Below are 18,918 nucleotides of genomic sequence, written 5' to 3' on the forward strand. Positions count from 1 at the left end.
AGGATTATCAGTGATGTAGCCCATGTGTTCATGTGACTCAAGCCACTGACAATCTCTTAAGTGCACCCCTTCTCACACTTTCTCTCCTTGTCACTGCTAATTGTTCTGATCATCTCTCGTGGGCTCTTAGCCTCATATCTGATCACAGAGCTAAACTCTCTCCTTGTGTACCATCCCTTAAACTGCTTCTAGATTTATTTTTCTAGATCACAACTCTGATCATATTATTTGCTTGCTTAGAAGCCCTTGAAGACTAGCAATTTTCTATAAAATAAAGTCTAAAATTCTTAAAGGGGCACACCACATCAGCATTTATAAGAGCTCAAATATTTTCTAAATTATAAAAAGGGGTTTTTATGACAACTTTTCTTCAATAATTACAAAGAACCTGGGATTGGAGGTCCCATCTTGTTTACTACACATTCACTCTCTCTACTTAAGAAGTGATTAAGGAGTGACATCACCAAGATGACAATTCAAGTTGTTCCTGATTTCACTTCCCTTCACAAGAAGAACAATTAGTAACTATTTAAAAATAAGATACCACAAAGAGAATCGTAGAAAATGGGAGTGAGGATGAAGCCCCCCCCCTTCAGTGACCAAGACAGACCACATTAGAAGGGGAAGAGAAGCAGCTACATCTTGACCATATTGCCCCTCCCCCAAGCCAGTGAAGGACCATGTGGAGAGATCTCCCCTAATCCTCTGGTTCCTCCGGGGGTGTGTGTGGGGGGGAGAGAACCTAGGGGACAACCAGCACCAACAGCATTATTGGTCACTTGTGAGAGCCCCAACTCTGATCTGGCCCCACAGGTACTGCAGGGTACTCTGTGGTCTCAGCTACTGGGAATGTGGGAAGGGCTTGCAACAGTGAGCATATAAATCTTGGGGGACCCACCTGATATGCCCAAGTAGTAACCCAAACCAGAGGCTTTGCTCATTTGCAGAACCAGATCAGTGGTGTACTCTGGCCAGTGAACTCCAAATCCGCCTGATTTGGATCCTCAAAATGAGTTTTGCTGGTTCTAGAGCCTGGTTTGCCCAATCCAGGCAGGGAGCTGAGTCACAGCCCCATTTGTGGAGAGTGTCTCCAGGCTCCATCTGACCACAGGGGCTGGCCACAACTCGCTGAAGCTGTGTGGTCCAGGGATGCTTGAGCAGAGAGGTGCGTGGACAGAATGGATTGCCCCCAGATCAAATCCAGTAGAGGGCATACAGGCAGAGGGAGTAATCCATAGCCAAGGCTGAGGGTAGCCCCAGCTCCTCAGTGGGAAACCTTGTTCAAGAAATTGAGTTGCCTGAAGCAATCCCTTCCCTGCCCACCCAGACAAGGAAGCAGAGACACAATTCTACCCCTAGAAGAAAACAGGAGTAAAGCTCCTTGACATAGCCTTTGGCAATGATTTCTTTGATATGACACTAGAAACAAGCAGCAAAATAAAAAAATAAACAAGTGGGACTAAATGAAACTAAAGTACTTCTTCTGCACAACAAAAGAAACCATCAACAAAGTGAAAAGACAACCTATGGAATGGGAAAAAAAATATTTGCAAACCATATATCTGAGAAAGGGTTAATATCCAAAATATATAAAGAACTCATACAACTTAATAGCAAAAGAACCCAAATAACTCTATTTAAAAATGGGCCAAAGACCTGAATAGACCTATTTCCAAAGAATGCGTACAAAAAAGCAACAGTACAAAATAAAGATACTCAACATCCCTAGACATTAGGGAAATGCAGATTAAAACCGCAATGAGGTACCGTCTTATGTCTGTTAAAATGTATATCATCAAAAAGACAAGAGATAACAAATGCTGGTGTGGATGTGGAGAAAAGCAAACATTTGTGCATAGTTGGTGGAATTGTAAATTGTTACAGCCACTAAGGAAAACAGTGAGGAGGATCCCTAAAAAGTTAAAAATAAAACTATCATATGACCGGCAATTCCAGTTCTGGAACAATATATTCAAAAAACACAAAAACACAAACTCAAAAGATAACTGCACCCCATGTTTATAGATACATTATTTATAATACCCAAGACATGGATACAACTTAAATATCCATGGACATTACACAATGGAACATTATTCAGCCACAAAAATGAGAAAATCCTATCGTTTGTGATGTGGATGAAACTTGAAGGTATTATACTAAGTGAAATAATTCAGAAAAAGACAAATATTGTACGATCTCACCTATACGTTAAATCTTAAACACACACACACACACACACACACACACACCACTAATAGAAAAAGAGATCAGAGTTGTGGTTACCAGATGTGGAGCAGGGGGAGTGGAGATTGGAGGAAGATGGTCAAAAGGTACAAAAGTCCAGTTATAAGATAAATAAGTACCAGAGATGTAACATACATGATAACTACAGCTAACACTGCTATATAATACATAGAAAAGTTAAGAGAGTAAATCCTAGGAGTTCTCACCATAAAGGGAAATTTTTTTCTTTTGTAATCATTTCACAATATATGTAAATCAAACCATCATGCTATATACCTTAAATTTGCACATTAATATATGTCAATTATTTCTCAGTAAGACTGGGAAAAAAGATGTAATTAATCAATGGTGGATGAATATACTGATGTAGGACAGAGTAGCATGGTCAATTGTAGAAACTTATTTGGTTACTCATTCTTTTTAAAAAATATTTATGAAGTCATTACTATGTGCTAGACACAGATCTCCATTTGAGAGAGACAGGGAGGCGTGGCCAATAGAACCAACAGTACCCTGCTATTCTCTCTGTAGTGCTACAGAGAGGGAAGAGGGGAGAGGATTTTAAAAAATCAAAAAGAAAAAAAAAGTTTTTACAGAGTAGTAAGCAATGGTGTGCTGGTATACCAACATTCTGGAAAAAACAAACAAAACCCAACAATCCCTGTTTGTAGTGCTTGTGAATTTCCCACCACATACCATGGCTGATTTCAAGCTACCGATGGTTTAAGAACCAGCTCACATTATTCTCATACGTTGAACAATTGGCTCTAGAGAGCCAGCATATGTTGAGTCTGACCACTAAGTGCCGACAAGATACTAAGATTTGGAGAACTGACAACTGTCCACTTGAGGTAGAGCGCAAAGGAGAGATCCCTCAGAGAAGGTGACATTGAGCCACCACACAAACGCAGAGAAGAACCAGGAAGTGGGGGGTCAGATGGAAGAACACTGCAGAGAGATATATGCTAAATGTCTCAAGGCAGGAAAGTACTTGGTACATTTGAGATACAGGAAGAGCCAGAATATAGATTTTTAATTTATTTTTCCTTCAGGAGACAACCTTAAGATCAAAACCCTCTTAGCCAGGGTGACAGCAGTATTTTAAGAGAGCTGAATGATGAGTTGGAAGCTAAGATCAGATTTGGGTCTTTTATATACATTGTTTTTTGGGGCTGATTCTAAGGGGTGGGGGCAGGGAGGAAGGAAGGAAGGAAGGAAGATATATATATATAGATATATATCTATATATATATAACTACATATATATCTATATATATATCTCATATATATATCTATATATATCTCATAAAGCTGAGTTTATAGAATGCAAAATATAAACAGAGATAAGTAGTATTTTATTTTACTAACATATATGTTTCTGAGAATTTCCATTCCAGTTACTTGAGTTTACATTTCTTCAATCTTGCTGACCCTACAAATTAACTAGACCTTGAAGTTTTGTTGCCACATTAAGAGGACTAGTAACTTAAAGATGCTATGCTGAAATATATTATCAGGCTAATTTGGGCAGTATCTGGAGAAAATATAAATCATATTGTAGGAACAAAGCAAGGCGTAATTGGACTGAATTTCTTTAGCAGTTTTGGCTGTCTTTCCTCTCGGAGACAAGATGGCAAAGATGATTCTGTTCTGTTATTTTATCCTGTGCAGGTACAGCTGGGGAGAATCCAAAACAATATTTTAAGAATGAATCAGTTGGAGTTCAAATTCAGGCTTGACAAGTGAACAGCTCCTCCTGAGTGAAAATAAATCCAATTGTGAAGCAAACGAAGATTAGGGGGATTAAATGTCACAGGTGGAGGATCTAAGAGTGGATTTGTTTTTTATTATTAAAGATATTTTTATGGGTTATTTGTATGGGGATCAGCCTCCTTTGTTTTTTCTAAATTGAGATGAGCCAGGATGTCTCTGGGGCAGGAGCGATTTTTGCTGCATGCCAGGATGTGTGGTTTTCATTTCAGTATTATATGCTTGCGGCTCACCGTCTTGAGAAAGGAATTATGACTTGTCGATAGTCTCACAAGGAATTAGTTGTTATTAACATGTTAGCTATATTAATAGTTACACTGCTATCTTCATCCAAGTGACTGTAATTTGTACATACATTCAAATTGTTTTAATGGTAATGCTCAACATTTACGTGGAATTATAAGAAGTTCAAAGCAATAGTTAACACAACTGAGTTATTTTCAAAAATGTGAGTTATATGAGAGTTGGGTTGTCAGAGCTAAAAATTAATTTTTCCCCTTATTGAATAAATTTAAAAAATCAGCTTTTTTACTGATAAGCTATCCTTCTCTACCAATAATACCTAAGAAAAATATCTTTATTTTGGAATTATTTAAAGCTATGAATCTCAGACTATTTTACTTTATTCTTTAAAATTATGTATTGACTTACTTCCCTAGAATTACAATATATTCCTGAATAATATAATCTTTGAAATAAAATAACACATGATACTGCTATTTAGATACAAGACAATATAAAAGCTTTAGAAATCACTTACTAAACTGAAGGATCCTAAATAATTATAAGAATTCAGATTCGTTGCTTCCAGCTCTATGCTCTTCTATTAATGAGTAAAAGCATTAATTTCATGTGAATTTAGATTCACACTTCAGAGTATACCAAAAAGACCATCTTGTTGGAAGTTCAACAGAAGAGGCTAGATATTTTGTCTGAATCCACATGGAAAATAAAATTATAGAAGCTATTCATATTACTCAGGCCAAAAAATGCTCTCAGCCAAATCCTCACCACTATCATTATAATCATCATCACAATCAAGAAGAGCCCTTACTGAAGCAAGAACCAAATAGACATATTTAACTCTGGAATTTGAAAAAAAAAAAAAAAAAGACTTGCATGTTTTACTTAGTGCATACTTCCCTTTTCTGTACATAAAATTCAGTTTCATTTAAAAGGGAAATTGTAAACTCAGCTTCATTTAAAATTCAAGTTATTGTCAAAATTTGGGGTTAAGAGAAATCTTTAGATAAAAGTATTTCAACATCACCCAAGAAAGCAGTCTTCCAAGGTCTATGGAAAATTTAATTATTCCATTGTTTTCCAAAGCAGGCAGCTTGGACAAAATTCTGCACAACGTTAATAGGTTTTGGTCAAAGAGAATTTGGAAAATGCTGCTAAATCCCCTTACCATGAGATTTCAGCTCTTTGAATATCCAGATATAAATTGTCAATCTATTCATTAAATACGCAGGAGCATATGTTGAAATACAGCCACGCGATGGGAGGACATCCCAGGCAGAGGGAAGATTACGAGCCAACATGAGCAGGTGGGAAAGCATAAGGCATCTTTTGAGAAACTGTAGGGAAATTCTGGAGTTGCAGGAGATAAATCTGGAAATGGAAGCAAAAGCCAGACTGTGGACGTTTTGAATTGAGAGACTAAGTAGCTCAGACTTTTGAAAAAGTCAGTCATCACCCATTGAATGTGGTAGTTTAAGAAGATTAATTCAGCCTACATGGATAGCCTGGTTTGAAGGAGGGAAAATACTGGAGGTGGGGAGTCCAGTTCGAAGGTCCTAGCAGATTCAAGAGTGAGATTAAATATGAATGGTGAAAAGAGATTGCAAAATGAAGAATGAGAGCAAGCTATTGCAAAAGAATGACAGAAATGAGATACAGTTTCAAAGATTTTTAAAGAGCTCCTCAGGATATTGACAGTGACTTTAGTGGCCATAGTGGATATTTTGTAGTTTCTCTGTGTATCGGTCATGCCACATGTCCTGATAAAGGTTTTCTATCAGACAGGACCTACCATCCTTGACTATGTGGTTCATTTCTATTCATTCTTTAAGAATTCCAGCTCACTTGTCATCTCTTCTTTCTTAAATCAGATTTGTAGGTTCTCTTGATATCTTAGGTATACAAGTTCTAGAACACTTAAATCAGTGTGTTTTAAAGACATGTTGATGTGTCTGTCTCCCCAGTTAGAATGTAGGCTCTCTGAAGATAAAGACAAAATTGTTCCATTTTTTTACAACTAGCACAATAGCATGTAGCTGAAACTCAATCACTGGTAAACCTACAGAAACAAAACAAAATAAAACAAAAATCCAAATAGGTGCACAGATGAAATAGAAGGACTGAAGAAAGGTGGTTTTTTCAACATGTTGGAAAGCCAATGGAAAGAAGACTGAAGAAACTAACAAAAAGAGAAATTCATCAGGTAGAGTTTCAGAGTGCAAGGGAGGCTGTGGTACATAGATCAGGTGCAGAGAATTCATTCCCTTTGTAGTCCAAATACTTTCGACTGTTTTGAAAAGATGCCCTATGCTCTTCTATTTCCACACCTTAGATTCTTCTGTTTCCACGGTCAAGGATGCCATCCCATCTTCACCCTCTATTTCAACATCTACTTATGTATGTTTAAAGCACAGATCAAATGTAGCTATGAGTAACCATGAGAACCTTCTCTGGTTACTTATTTCTCTAAATTCCCAGTTATCTTTAGACACGGGGAATATATATAGTCTAAAGACCACCTATATAAAATCCTCTGGGAGTGATGCTTATAGGAAATTTCTCTTTATAGACATATTACATCTAATAAATGGCAGAAGGATGATAGAATTAGAATCATCATTTTACAACTCCAAATGAAGTACGGGATTTAAACAAATGATCGTCTATGGCTACAAAACCATTAGTGGAAAAATGTAAGTGATGTGCTTAATGATGGATGGATCAAACTGGTAGCATCTAAACCCATTTCTCAAACTTACAGTCATAAAAATAGAGACAACTAGACATCATATGCCTCTCTATGGAAGGATACAAAATGCCTTGTGATATATTTTTGCCAAGAAAAAAATATGACCTGAAATTTGATCAGATCTCTATATGTAACAATCACTTTAAAAGAAATACAGAAGACACAGAAAATGAAAAAAAGACAGCACTGGCTTGTCTTCAACAAAACCCTGAATATATCCAGTTTTTTCAGCAGATAAATTTCAAGAAGTCAAATGGAAAGAGGGAATGGAAAACCTGTCGTTTAAATATATATTAAAAGAAACTTAAAGACGTGTCAACCAAAAGTGTGGATGTTTCTGGATCCTGATTTCAAGAAACCCAAATTTAAAAATCATTTATGAAACAACTAAAGAAACAAGATCACCAACTGATATTAAGAAACTACTGTTACTTTTTAGGTATGATAATGGCTATGTCATGTAAGCACCGTTCTCCATCTTAAAACCCACTCAGACGAAATAACATGACGTCTGGAATTTGCTTCAAAATAATACACAGTGGTGGCAGGTGTGGGGGGGTGAGGAGTGGGGATAGAAAGGAAAGGAGATTGGGGCTGGAGTTGGATGGTGGTTCAGTTTTAAATATGCTTGGAAAATTCCATTTTGTATCATTTTGAAATGCAAGTTCTTGGGCCCCCTCAGAGCTATTGAATTACAATACCTGAAGGAGAGTCCGGGAATCTGCATTATTAAGTCCCAAAGTGATTAAGATGCACACTAAGATTTGGGAATCACAGTCCTAAAACAGTTTATCCCATGTCCTTGCTCTTGTCTGAGAAATATGGCCAATTATAGACACATGCTACATCTTTAAAGTTAGAAACCAATTCCTTACATCTCTCAAGGCCAAATATTTTTGGTGCACTCAGTAAATACTGGCAATGTTAGTCAAAATATTTATTGTTGCTTACTCTGAATAAATATTTTAGGTCTAGATTATACAAGACTTACCCACACATTCCAAGATATCAGGTCTGATTTGCATCAGGAGTGTGTACCTCCTTACAGCTCTCAGCAATAATCCTCTGGCCAAGTGGGATTTCTTTCTTAGAGGTATTTAAGCCCCCCAATTCCTAAATGGCCAGTATCTCTGTACCTCATGCAACAAGGATAAAATCTAACAGGATAAGAATAATAGCCTCCTCTTTCATGGAGAGATGGAAATAGAGAATATTAGTAGCCATGTATATAATATCTAAACAGATAATGTACATATATGACGTCTTAAGAAAAAGAAATGAAGCATTACTATCTGAATTACCTCTCAACTTAGTCTCCCCAAATTTTTGTTTGCTCATTTGCAATGGTTCATCTATTAAGTAACCATTTTGACTCTCTTAAGAGGGTATTTTGAGAATTATTTTTCCCACAGTCCTAGGATTCCCTAAACCTCAGAAGTTTTGAAAGAACCCTATAATAGATTCTATCAAGTTCTTGTTCTGCCACTGACTAGTTAGGTGGTTTTAAATATGACACTCTTTTTACTGGGTTCTGGGTTCCCCATACGTATAATTCTCAAGTATCAGTCTACTTTTAGATCATCTTTAAATTCATCTACAGTTCTATGATACTTCTAGGAAAAAAATATTTCACCTAACATTTAAACAGAAAACAACCTTTCAAGTAAAATAAATAAATAAAATGGTTTCACCGGAGTATCTTAGATGTCAATAAATAAGGCCAAATGCACACATTCTATTCTGAAGGTATAAACCTAGGAATGAGAAGGATTCCCCCCACTCTGGCTTACCTGCTTATGAGCGTGATCATAAGAATTAATATGATTGTCAAACTCCTGGTGCTTGTGATACTGCTTGTCACATAATTCACAGTAAAAGTTTGCCTTTACATCTTCCAGGGCCTTTGCTGTGGACTTCTCCTTTTCTGGAAAATCCTTTAAAGAAGGCAAAAATGTTGGTTATATTTCTCTCTAATAGCATAACCAGATCTCCGGTTAATCCAATTGTTATTTAATTTTATTGTGACTGAAAGAATATGGTGAGGCTCATCAGTTTTGGGAAAATAATGGCACGTTGGAAATAACTTTCAGCTCAGCCTTATTCCTAACTTACCAACAAATAATAATGAACTCTCTCAAAGAAGGCCATACCTGGGGCACCTAGGTGACTCACTTGGTTAAGCATCTGACTCTTGGTTTGGGCTCAGGTCATGATCTCACAGGTCATGGGATCGAGCCCCATCTTGGGCTTCCCACTCAGTGGAGAGTCTACTTGAAGATTCTCTCCCTCTTCCCCTCCCCCAACTCACATACTTGCGATCTCTCTCTCTCTCTCAAATAAATAAATAAATAAATAAATAAATAAATAAATAAATAAATCTTAACAAAAGAAGAAGAACCCCATAACTGCAGTCTGGTCATTCTCTTTCTTGCCATTCATTTTCAGATTGTGGTTCTGCTGACTCACTACCATTTCCTCTGCCAACCCAATAACTGATTTCAAACACAAGCCCCCACTGTTTCCTTGAAGCACCCATTACTACGAGGTCTCTTCATCATAGCATTAATTGGGACATTGATTACAATGTTTTATATCCTTCATCTACTGCTTCGTGTATTTTAGCCTCACTGAAATTGTCAGTGTTTAGACTTGCTATTCTCAGCACACAAAGTCTATTCCCATCTTGTTAAATTGGTGAGCTCCTACTCCTTTCCCAATACCCAGCTCTTTGTCCCCTCTGGAATGCTTTCCCATGACTTTACCAGGAGGACAAAGCCTCCATTTTGTTGCTTGTTACCAAACACATCTATGACCATTCATAAACATTTCCTCTTCTGATATTACCCCATATATTTCTGTGTTTCACACAATGCCATCTCAGCCAACTTATCTATCTACTCCATACAATCTCCATGGGTGAACTTCATTCACACTATAGCTAGGCTCTTATTTATCTGTAGGCTCTAACTCCAAGATAAGTTCCTTCTACAAGCATTGATTCATGTTAGATGCTGCCAATGGGTTTACCACATATTTTTCAAAATTATTACTCTTACGATTTTGACTATGCTCTATCTCAAACAGAGTTTTGGTCACATCTTTCCTCTGCTTAAGCTCCTCCTGAACAGGAGAGAATATAGTCAGAGGAATTATAATAGCATTTTATGGTGACAGTTGGTAGCTACACTTGTAGTAAGCATATATAGAAAGATGTTGAATTACTATGTTGTATACCTGAAACTAACATAACATTGGGTGTCAATTATACTTCGATTAAAATAATAAATAATAATATAATCTTCTTGAATTCTCTCATTGCCTATAGAATAATAGCGATGAGTACTTACTGAGCATAAACTATGTGCCAGGTATTAAGCTAAGTATGGGATGAATTCTCTCATTTATTCCTCACACCAACCCTATAAAACTAAGTTATTTTTTAACCTACATTTTACAGATATATTAATCAGCACTTAGAATCACACACTCATGGTCACTGAGTTAGTAAGTAGAGAGGGGATTTGAATTCAAACACCCTATGCCTAACTCCCTTGTTAATAAACAGCTGTACTTTACCATCTTCCTTAGGGCCAGTCCTCTTAATGCACCATACAAACTCCTTCCTACCTCATTAGTGTCATATTGTATCAATCCATGCCCCCATATTACTCCCCTTTGATTCTATCACCAGACCTGTCACATGATATTAAATGATCTGTTTTCAGGTCCATGCCCATAGGTCCTCTGAGGGCAGGAACTGTTTTATTCATTTTTGTGTCCACAATGCCAAACATATAGTCTAGCCCAGAGTTACCTATTTAATATGTATTACATAAATTAATGGATAACAGTAGCTCACATGTTCATGCCTCCCATCATTCTGCAAGTTCTCTATTATCTTTCTGCCTAAATAAAAGAATGACTGGCACATGGAGGATATCAAGTAAATACACATAACAAATGAATGGACAAAATAAAGGATGGATTTTAGTTGTGTTTCTCTAAAATGACTAACCCTCTATACAAAGAAGTCAGGCCATAAATCTAAATCTCAGAGCCACTGCTGACCAGATAAGAAAGCAAGCACAGGGAAGAGAAGCGGATTATCACAGGGTTGGGTGAAGTGACGGAATAATTACTTTGGACAGGGGCACATAATGATTCAAGCCCAAATATAAGATGCTAACACACATGGCACGAAGGCAGGAAAGACATGAGTACGATTAGCAAACAACAAAACTAGACCAAACATCTAGATTGCCTGAGAGAGTTAAAGAAGGAATTTGGTTATATTATCAGCTGATGGGGGATATAAAAACTACCAACAGGATGTAACCAGTAATGAGAATGTGGACTTCAATTTCAGGACAAAAACCCAGTTGCTCAAAGAATTGAAATAATGGTATGTTAATGTTGTCACTTGAGAGTTGAGGCTGAAGTACAGCATTGAGGTAGAGCTAAATCTTTGGAACTGGTAGGCTGACAATCGGGGAAATCATTAGTTCTCATCTCATCTTTCACACTACGAATTTTTTTACATGTGCTTTACATATTGTGTACAATTTCAAAGGCTGGATTGGAACTAGGGACTACTTGGGTTTACCCATAGTTTTTCTTCCTTTATTATAACACTGGAATGACAGCCTTAGAAAAGTGACCATATGCCTTGGACACTGAGCACCTGTGCCTCAGCGCTCAAAAGTGCCTCAGCTTCATTAACCAGAGGCAGGGTGGCAACTGAGAACTCAGAGTGGCTAAAAATATACTTTCATATTATTCCAGATTATGTAGAGGATTTTATAACAACAGTCAATGACCAGGGGTGAGGCTCCTTCAGTTACTCTTAGTATCTTCATTTAAACAACATTTATTTCTAAAACAACCTTTAATTATGACATTAAATGAATTTCAGTGTAAAATTTCATAATTATAACAGAGTTCTACCAACATTTTAGCCATCTTCAGTGAATGTTCACATTTTATAGTCATCAGACTAAATTATATACCCCATTTCTTACTTCATTTTCTTGCCAGGAAATGGTGCTGCTATTCCCATTTTCCTTCCTTCTAAGGGATTAATGATATTCCCCAGGATATATTCTAGTGTCCCTATTAAGAGAGGAGGAATACACACGTGGGATATAAATGCCATTAGCAAAGCATTCATACAGAGTTCACGATCCAGTGTGTCTATCAAATACAGAAGTAAGAGCATAAATTTAACAGCAGGTGACTGGGGGTCAGAAATGGGGAAGCTGAGACCTGAGAAGAGAAATCTCAGGCAAAGGAGAATATAAGCCAAGAGTTGGGTAGGGCTAGAGGAATCACAGAAGAAAGGGAAAAAAATAAGCTTCCTTAAGCATCTTTGGCAAAATTGGAAACTGAGGTTGGAGCTGTTGCTGACTTTCAGTAAAAGAACTGTGATCCAGGGGCCCATGACACCACCCAGTGTGAGGTGGGCCTGTTTTCAAGTGTGAAGTTGGAGCTGAGTTGGTCTAGCTGTATGTACCAGAAGGCCGGAGGGTAAGGGCTCAGTCTAGTAGACTAGTAAGGGAAGTATCACATAGTCTAAGTCTACCATTTAGAAGGCAATTTATGTTTAGTAATTTCATGAGTTCTATCAAATCAGGCAATGGTAAAGCAGGGCCCACTTTCCACTGTGTCATGCTGCTTCATCCCTCCATTGAAACACATAATCATCCAACTAACCATTAAGCATTGATATATTCAAGAATTGCTAAAAATAGAACTACTCTACAATCCAGTAATCACACAACTTGGTATTTACCCCCAAAATACAAAAGTACTAATTCAGAAGGATATATGCACCCTTAAGTTTATTGCAGCATTATCTACAATAGCCAAATTATGGAAGCAGCCCAAGTGTCCATCCATTGATGAATGGATAAAGATGAGGTGGTTTATGTATACAATGGAATATTATTCAGCCATAAAAGGGAATGAAATCTTGCCATTTGCAATAACATAGATGGAGGCAGAGAGTATAATGCTAAGCAAAATAAGTCAGTCAGAGAAAGACAAATCCCATATGGTTTCACTTACTTGTGGAATTTAAGAAACAAAACAAATGAACAAAAAAAAAAAAAGAGAGAGAGAGAGAGACAGAGAGAGAGAGAGACAGAGAGCGAGGCAAACCAAGAAATAGATTCAAGTACAGAGAACAAACTGATAGTTACCAGGGGGGAGGTAACTGGGGGATGGGTGAAATAGGTGAAGGAGATTAAGAGTGCACTTATCACGATGAGTACTGAGTAATGTATAGAATTGCTGAATCACTATATTGTACACCTGAAACTAATACAACATTGAATGTTAACTATACAGGAATTAAAACGGAAAACTTAATAAAAATGAAAAAATAAAAATAAATAAAAATTTGTTATTTAACAACAAAAAAGGAAACTCTTATTAAGGATCTTCTAAATGTCAATTTCTTAAAGGGTCTTGACCTCAGAAATTTATAGTCTAAAGGGAAACAATTACATGTAAAATACTAAACAACAATAAATTGCAATAGAGTGATAATCACAGACTGTTATAGAGCATTACCTAATTTGGACTACTTAAGAATAATTAGAGGAAAAAGTCAAGGTGTTTTTTTTCTCTTTCTCCCATAGCATTAGATACACTGTCAGCACTCAGAATGTCTTGTCTTTTTGTTAAATGACAGGATGTTTTCACTGGTCAAATAACTTGGAAGGCAATTTAAGATGACAATTGTTCCCTGAAATAATTACACAATCTTTAAATATAGAGAGACACAGAACAAATATGAAAGAAGTAAAAATAGCTAGCTATTCTCAGTATCAATAAATTAAAAAAAATTAAAAATTGAATAGAATTCACAATAATACACTTGACACACAAGACTTAACATACAATTTTATCTTTGACTTGCTAGTTATTCAAAGTTCTCTTCTCACACTTTGCCTAGAAGAGGGGGCTTTAGAAGCTTATTTAACAGAAAAAAATAACATTTATGAAGTGAAAGAAAGCTTCATGTTAACTATTCTCAATGATTCATTAAAAGGTTGAAAATGAATTATAAATTGAATATGACAGTTATCTTAACAAGAGTCATTTTTAAAACATTGGGTATTGCCAGTGGGCATTTTATGTTTCGGTTCAGTAGAATTCTGTAGTAATTAATTACTTTTAATAATTAATATTTTGGGTGCAGGGAGAGAAAAATGTACTTTTTTTACACCAAGAATTTTACATTCATGCAAATAACAGGTATGTGTGTAATGTGGCAAGAATGCTGCCTTAGAGTAAGGCATTTAATTAGAAATATGGGTGTTCTGCCACCAAATTATTTTATTATTGTAATGATGATTACACAGTAACACCCACTGAGCGTTCACTGTAAACCAGAAATCTGCTAAGCGCTTCACACTTGTTAACTCCCTTAATCTTCACAATAACCTTATGAAGTATTATCTATTATTATTCCATACAAAGATATGGAAGGCAAGGCACAAGCATGTTTAGAAACTCACTCAACACTGAAAGGCAGAAACTGGATTAAGAATCAGATTTGCCTGACTTCAGAACTATTAATCATCACGCTAAAGGCTGCCCCAATTACTTAGCCTTCATCCAGAGGCCACAAAATTTCAAGCTACCTCTGCTAATTTTTTATGGATTTGGGTGATGCAGAGGCCCTAGCTCCCAGAGAGAGTAAGGGGAGTAATTATAATTTAAAAAATCTGTTAAACTCTTGAAGCTGAGAGATAGGCACTAGGAAAATACAAGGTGGTCGTCTTGTTTCGACTGGTTGTGAACATGTGCCCTGATTATTAAAAAGGAAGATAAAAAAATCAATTGCTCTTCTTCATATCTCCTTGATGGTAATACCAGCTCAGAGCATTGAGGATTGAATTCATATTCTTTGTATGAAAGCTCACATTTGACCTTTCACTGTTACGTGTAAGAGATTGCTTTAAGAATTCTAATATTCCCGAACCTGTTCTATTGTATTGGCCCCAAACAAAATCCTGCTTCAAAGAGAGTGCGTCCCCCACCCCGATTAAGTAGCAGTGGATTCAGAAAAGTCTTTGGTCCAAATTGTCTTCCTGAATCTTTGCAATGGACTGGGTAATGGAAAACTCACTTGGGAGGGCTTTATTCACTTATTTATTTTATTCTTGTGATAAGGAAAAATTATTCCTTGGAGACTGACTAGCTTGAGTCTCAGCCTCTCCTAGCAGTTTCAGTTATTTCAGTATAAATTAAGGGAATAATGAGTGCCTTGTAGGATTGCTGTGAGTATAAAATGAGTTTATTTTTAGGGAAGCACTTAGTACAGTGCATGGTAAAAGTAGGAGCTTGATGTCCAGGGATTCTGTGTGCATATGTGTTTATGTATGCATGTGCGCACCATGATATGCATATGACACCAGAAAATTATTTAAAAAACAGTACCATTCTCCCATGAGTCTACAAAGCAACTTTCGTTTTCTGATGGAAATTTGAGCTAGTGAGAGGAGCCCTTCTCATTCTCACCCCACCATCTCATAGGAAAGCAGTCAATCCCTGCTCATAAATGCAAATTTGGTTGACATAATTGGGATTTTCAGATGTTTTTATCTCATGATAACTGCTTAACTTTTGGACTTTTTTGGAATACCACACATTGTCAAGAGATCCTCATATATGCTCAGTTAACATTAATATCGCTAATATTGATTTTCCCGAAGACGTGACTGGCTTCTTTTATAGAAAGAATGGTCTTTGCATTATACAACATCTACCATGGTACTTGTTACTTAGAAAGCCTCAATAAATACTTGTTGAATAAGTGAAACTAATGAATGAAAAAAGCAATGCTATTCCCACTACATAATAGTGTGGCCTACCCTGGCCACGTACGTCTATCATGAATTAAACTGTTGAGGTGATGGTAGAATAAGCAGATGAGGATGCTAAACACATGGAACTTTCAGATTTCTAGAAAAACATCTTTTTTAAAAAAATGTAGATTCTGAGGTCTAAGGAGCTTATTGAAGAACTAGCGTAAAGGAAGGAAGGGGAGCTCTGCACACAGATTCACGAGTACAACTACAGATTCTTGACTTCAGTACTCTTCCCATTTGGCCATAATCCACTCTTCTTAAAATTCATTAAGAATCAAGTGTGGGTTCCCCAGATTTGAAATAGAATACGACCAGAGTTACACCTTTCCATCAATGCCCAGGGCGGTGTGATGTCAGCCACTTCCTAGATTTGAAAGAGTGCTTTTCCCATCTTATTAATAATTTGTTTAAGGTGCCCAGATTAGAAGATTAATACAACCACATTAAATATATGAACTTGTCTCTGGGTAGCATGGTTGGGAGATGATTTGGCATCCTTTCTCATTTGGAAAGAAATGACAGATTTCTGACTTACTAGCAAGATGGCAGAGTGATGATTGCGTTTCTGCTCATGAAGTAACAATTAAATACTTAAAGTTTGCTTGTATAACTGCTTATTTTGGAAAAGCTTTCTAATTGGCTGCATTTGAACAGAGACTATTTTTGACCAACACATGCATTTCCACTGGAACCGCTGTTCATCAGCATTCTACACCACCAACTACATCTTCCTCAGCATAAATTAATATACAGTTCTTCCACCAGAAAAACAATTTAGAAAGAGAATAAGGCAGTTCCAGATGCACCCTAAGATAATCATAATAGTAGCTATTGCTTCATTGCTTACCTGAGCTTGTCTGCCATGGAGGCACAAAGGGGCAGGTATAATTTTGAGATTGCTTATTGATCGAATACAGATGCTACAATGCACATGTTTTAAAGGTCATGAATTGGTTTACAGAGGTTTTTAACCACCAATGAAACAGTAAAATACACATAAGCTGATGAGCCTTGCTGGATACAATATAATATTAGCTCATCAAGGTGCAAGGACCATCAATCTCTAATGGAGAATATTCCAGCCCTCATCAGTAAAACCAAACAGTATACTTGGGTTGGGGAGAAAAAGAGGATGCATGAAAAGATATGTAAATTAACCCAGGGTCAGGGAAGTGGTTGAATCCATTAAATAGCAGTCCTTGGCCTGCGAGCATCCATTAGTGAATACATGAATGAATAAATATAGTGAGTGAAGGAATAAATACATTTGATTTCTTTCTCACTTTTTGCCTGGTTATTTATAGTGCTAAAGGGAAGAGAATTGGAATGTCTGAAATATGGATGGTGGTGTCAAAACCCATTTAACTGTACAACTCAAGAGTGAATCCTAATATAAACTACAGACTTTGGCTAATAACAACATATCAATATCAGTTCATCCGTTGGAACACACTAACCCACCACACAAATGCAAAATGTCAATAATAAGGGAGATTAGATGTAAGAGTTGAGATTATATGGGAATTCTCTGTGCTTCCTGCCCCATTTTTCTGTAACCTCAAACTGTTCTTGAAAAAATGTCCATTATTTAAGGAAAAAAGTATACAACGAAATCACAAAATCACAATTTAATAGTCCTGCCTTCACTGAACTCAAAGAAAAACAATGAATGGTGTAAGAATAATCAAATCCATGCTATGTTATGCATACAGCTGAGCTTGAGGCATGCCAAATGACAAATGTGAGCTGCTTTGTATGGAGAGATCTTGAGACTCAGTTCCTCTCTGTCATTTTCCTTGAGACAAAGAGCAGCCCTTGCCACCCTTCCAGAAAAGCAGGACCTACTGACAGACCACATTACAATCATTCGATCCACTAGAAATCCAAGGGCAAAATTTCTATATTTGAAAGAAAGATTCTAGGATGTATCTATTGTGTGGGTGTGTAAAATATGATAAGAAAAGGAATTTTCTTCCTCCAGACTGAAATACTGTTCCATTTATAAAGGTAGTAATTACCACCCCATCCATTCAGCCCACAGATATGTATAACTGTAATGAATATAGACATATTGCATTCATCTAAATTGAATACATTTAAATGAATACATCCATTGTGCATTAGAAAGTACCCCCATTTAGCCATTACTCCTGCTGTAACTACTTATTGTAAAAATGCAATTAATAGTGTCTGACATTTCATTTTCGAATAAGAGAAATCAATGAAAAATGTCAGGTAACTAAGTTTTCTAGAAAGTTGCAAGTGACACCTGCTCAATTAAAAACCATTTTTTAAAATTCAATATTCCTAACAGTTATTGAGGGGAGAAATGGTCATTCAGAGATGCTGATCTACACGTTATTTCACCTTTGCTTGGGAACTGACTGCAAGCGTGTGCTCTCAGATATATTCAGGTGTTTGTCAAGTGAGTTCTCATTCCCAGGCCTTTTCGGGTTGTCCTGGGTCTAATCTGTATAGTTCTAAAAAATTGTGTTTACATTCTTTATGTACTAAAAACAGGCCTGGAAACTCCTGAAGCAATGGACTGAAAATAGTACAATGCCAATGGCTTTGCTTTTAAGGACATGCAAGCCAGATAAATGCCCCAATGCCCAGGGCATTGTCTCTGTTTTCCTGAATGTCCGCTCTCGTGTCTGATAAAAAGTCTACTACATTTGGTTTACTTGTTCTATAACCCAGAGATGTTTAAAAAGTGAATGTGCTCACAAAGACACTTCATTATTTCAAACTGGCTGCTCCAGGCTTCTATCTATTGCAATTCTAATAGGTAATTTACTTTCAAACTTTGAGAAAACTAGCAATTGTGAAAGAAGCACACTGTATAGAAGCTCTGTGACTCAAATCTTGAAATATTAACTGCAACCTGGGAAAATGTGTCAAAGAAAGGAAAATCTATTAAAATGTGAGTTTGGGAAAAAGGCATTCACATGGGCTCAAGGAAATGCTGTAAACTAGATTATGTTCATTTCAAGGTCATGAAATGATGTACAAAAGCCTGGCTCCATTGTCATA

General features: G+C 36.7%; 1 protein-coding gene across 1 annotated transcript in view; it reads right to left on the reverse strand.

The window, feature by feature from the left end:
* Positions 1-8,940, reverse strand: part of ZNF804B (zinc finger protein 804B) — a 95,625-nt gene extending 86,685 nt beyond the window's left edge. Inside the window, exon 1 of the mRNA XM_087861100.1 lies at positions 8,800-8,940. The gene's annotated coding sequence lies outside the window, so the exon portion shown is untranslated. The remainder of the gene's footprint in view (positions 1-8,799) is intronic.
* Positions 8,941-18,918: the final 9,978 nt, after the last annotated feature.

This window comes from Ursus americanus, chromosome 3 (assembly GCF_024610735.1).
Source record: "Ursus americanus isolate L20-20 chromosome 3, mUrsAme1.1.p, whole genome shotgun sequence".
Classification (NCBI taxonomy): Eukaryota; Metazoa; Chordata; class Mammalia; order Carnivora; family Ursidae; genus Ursus; species Ursus americanus.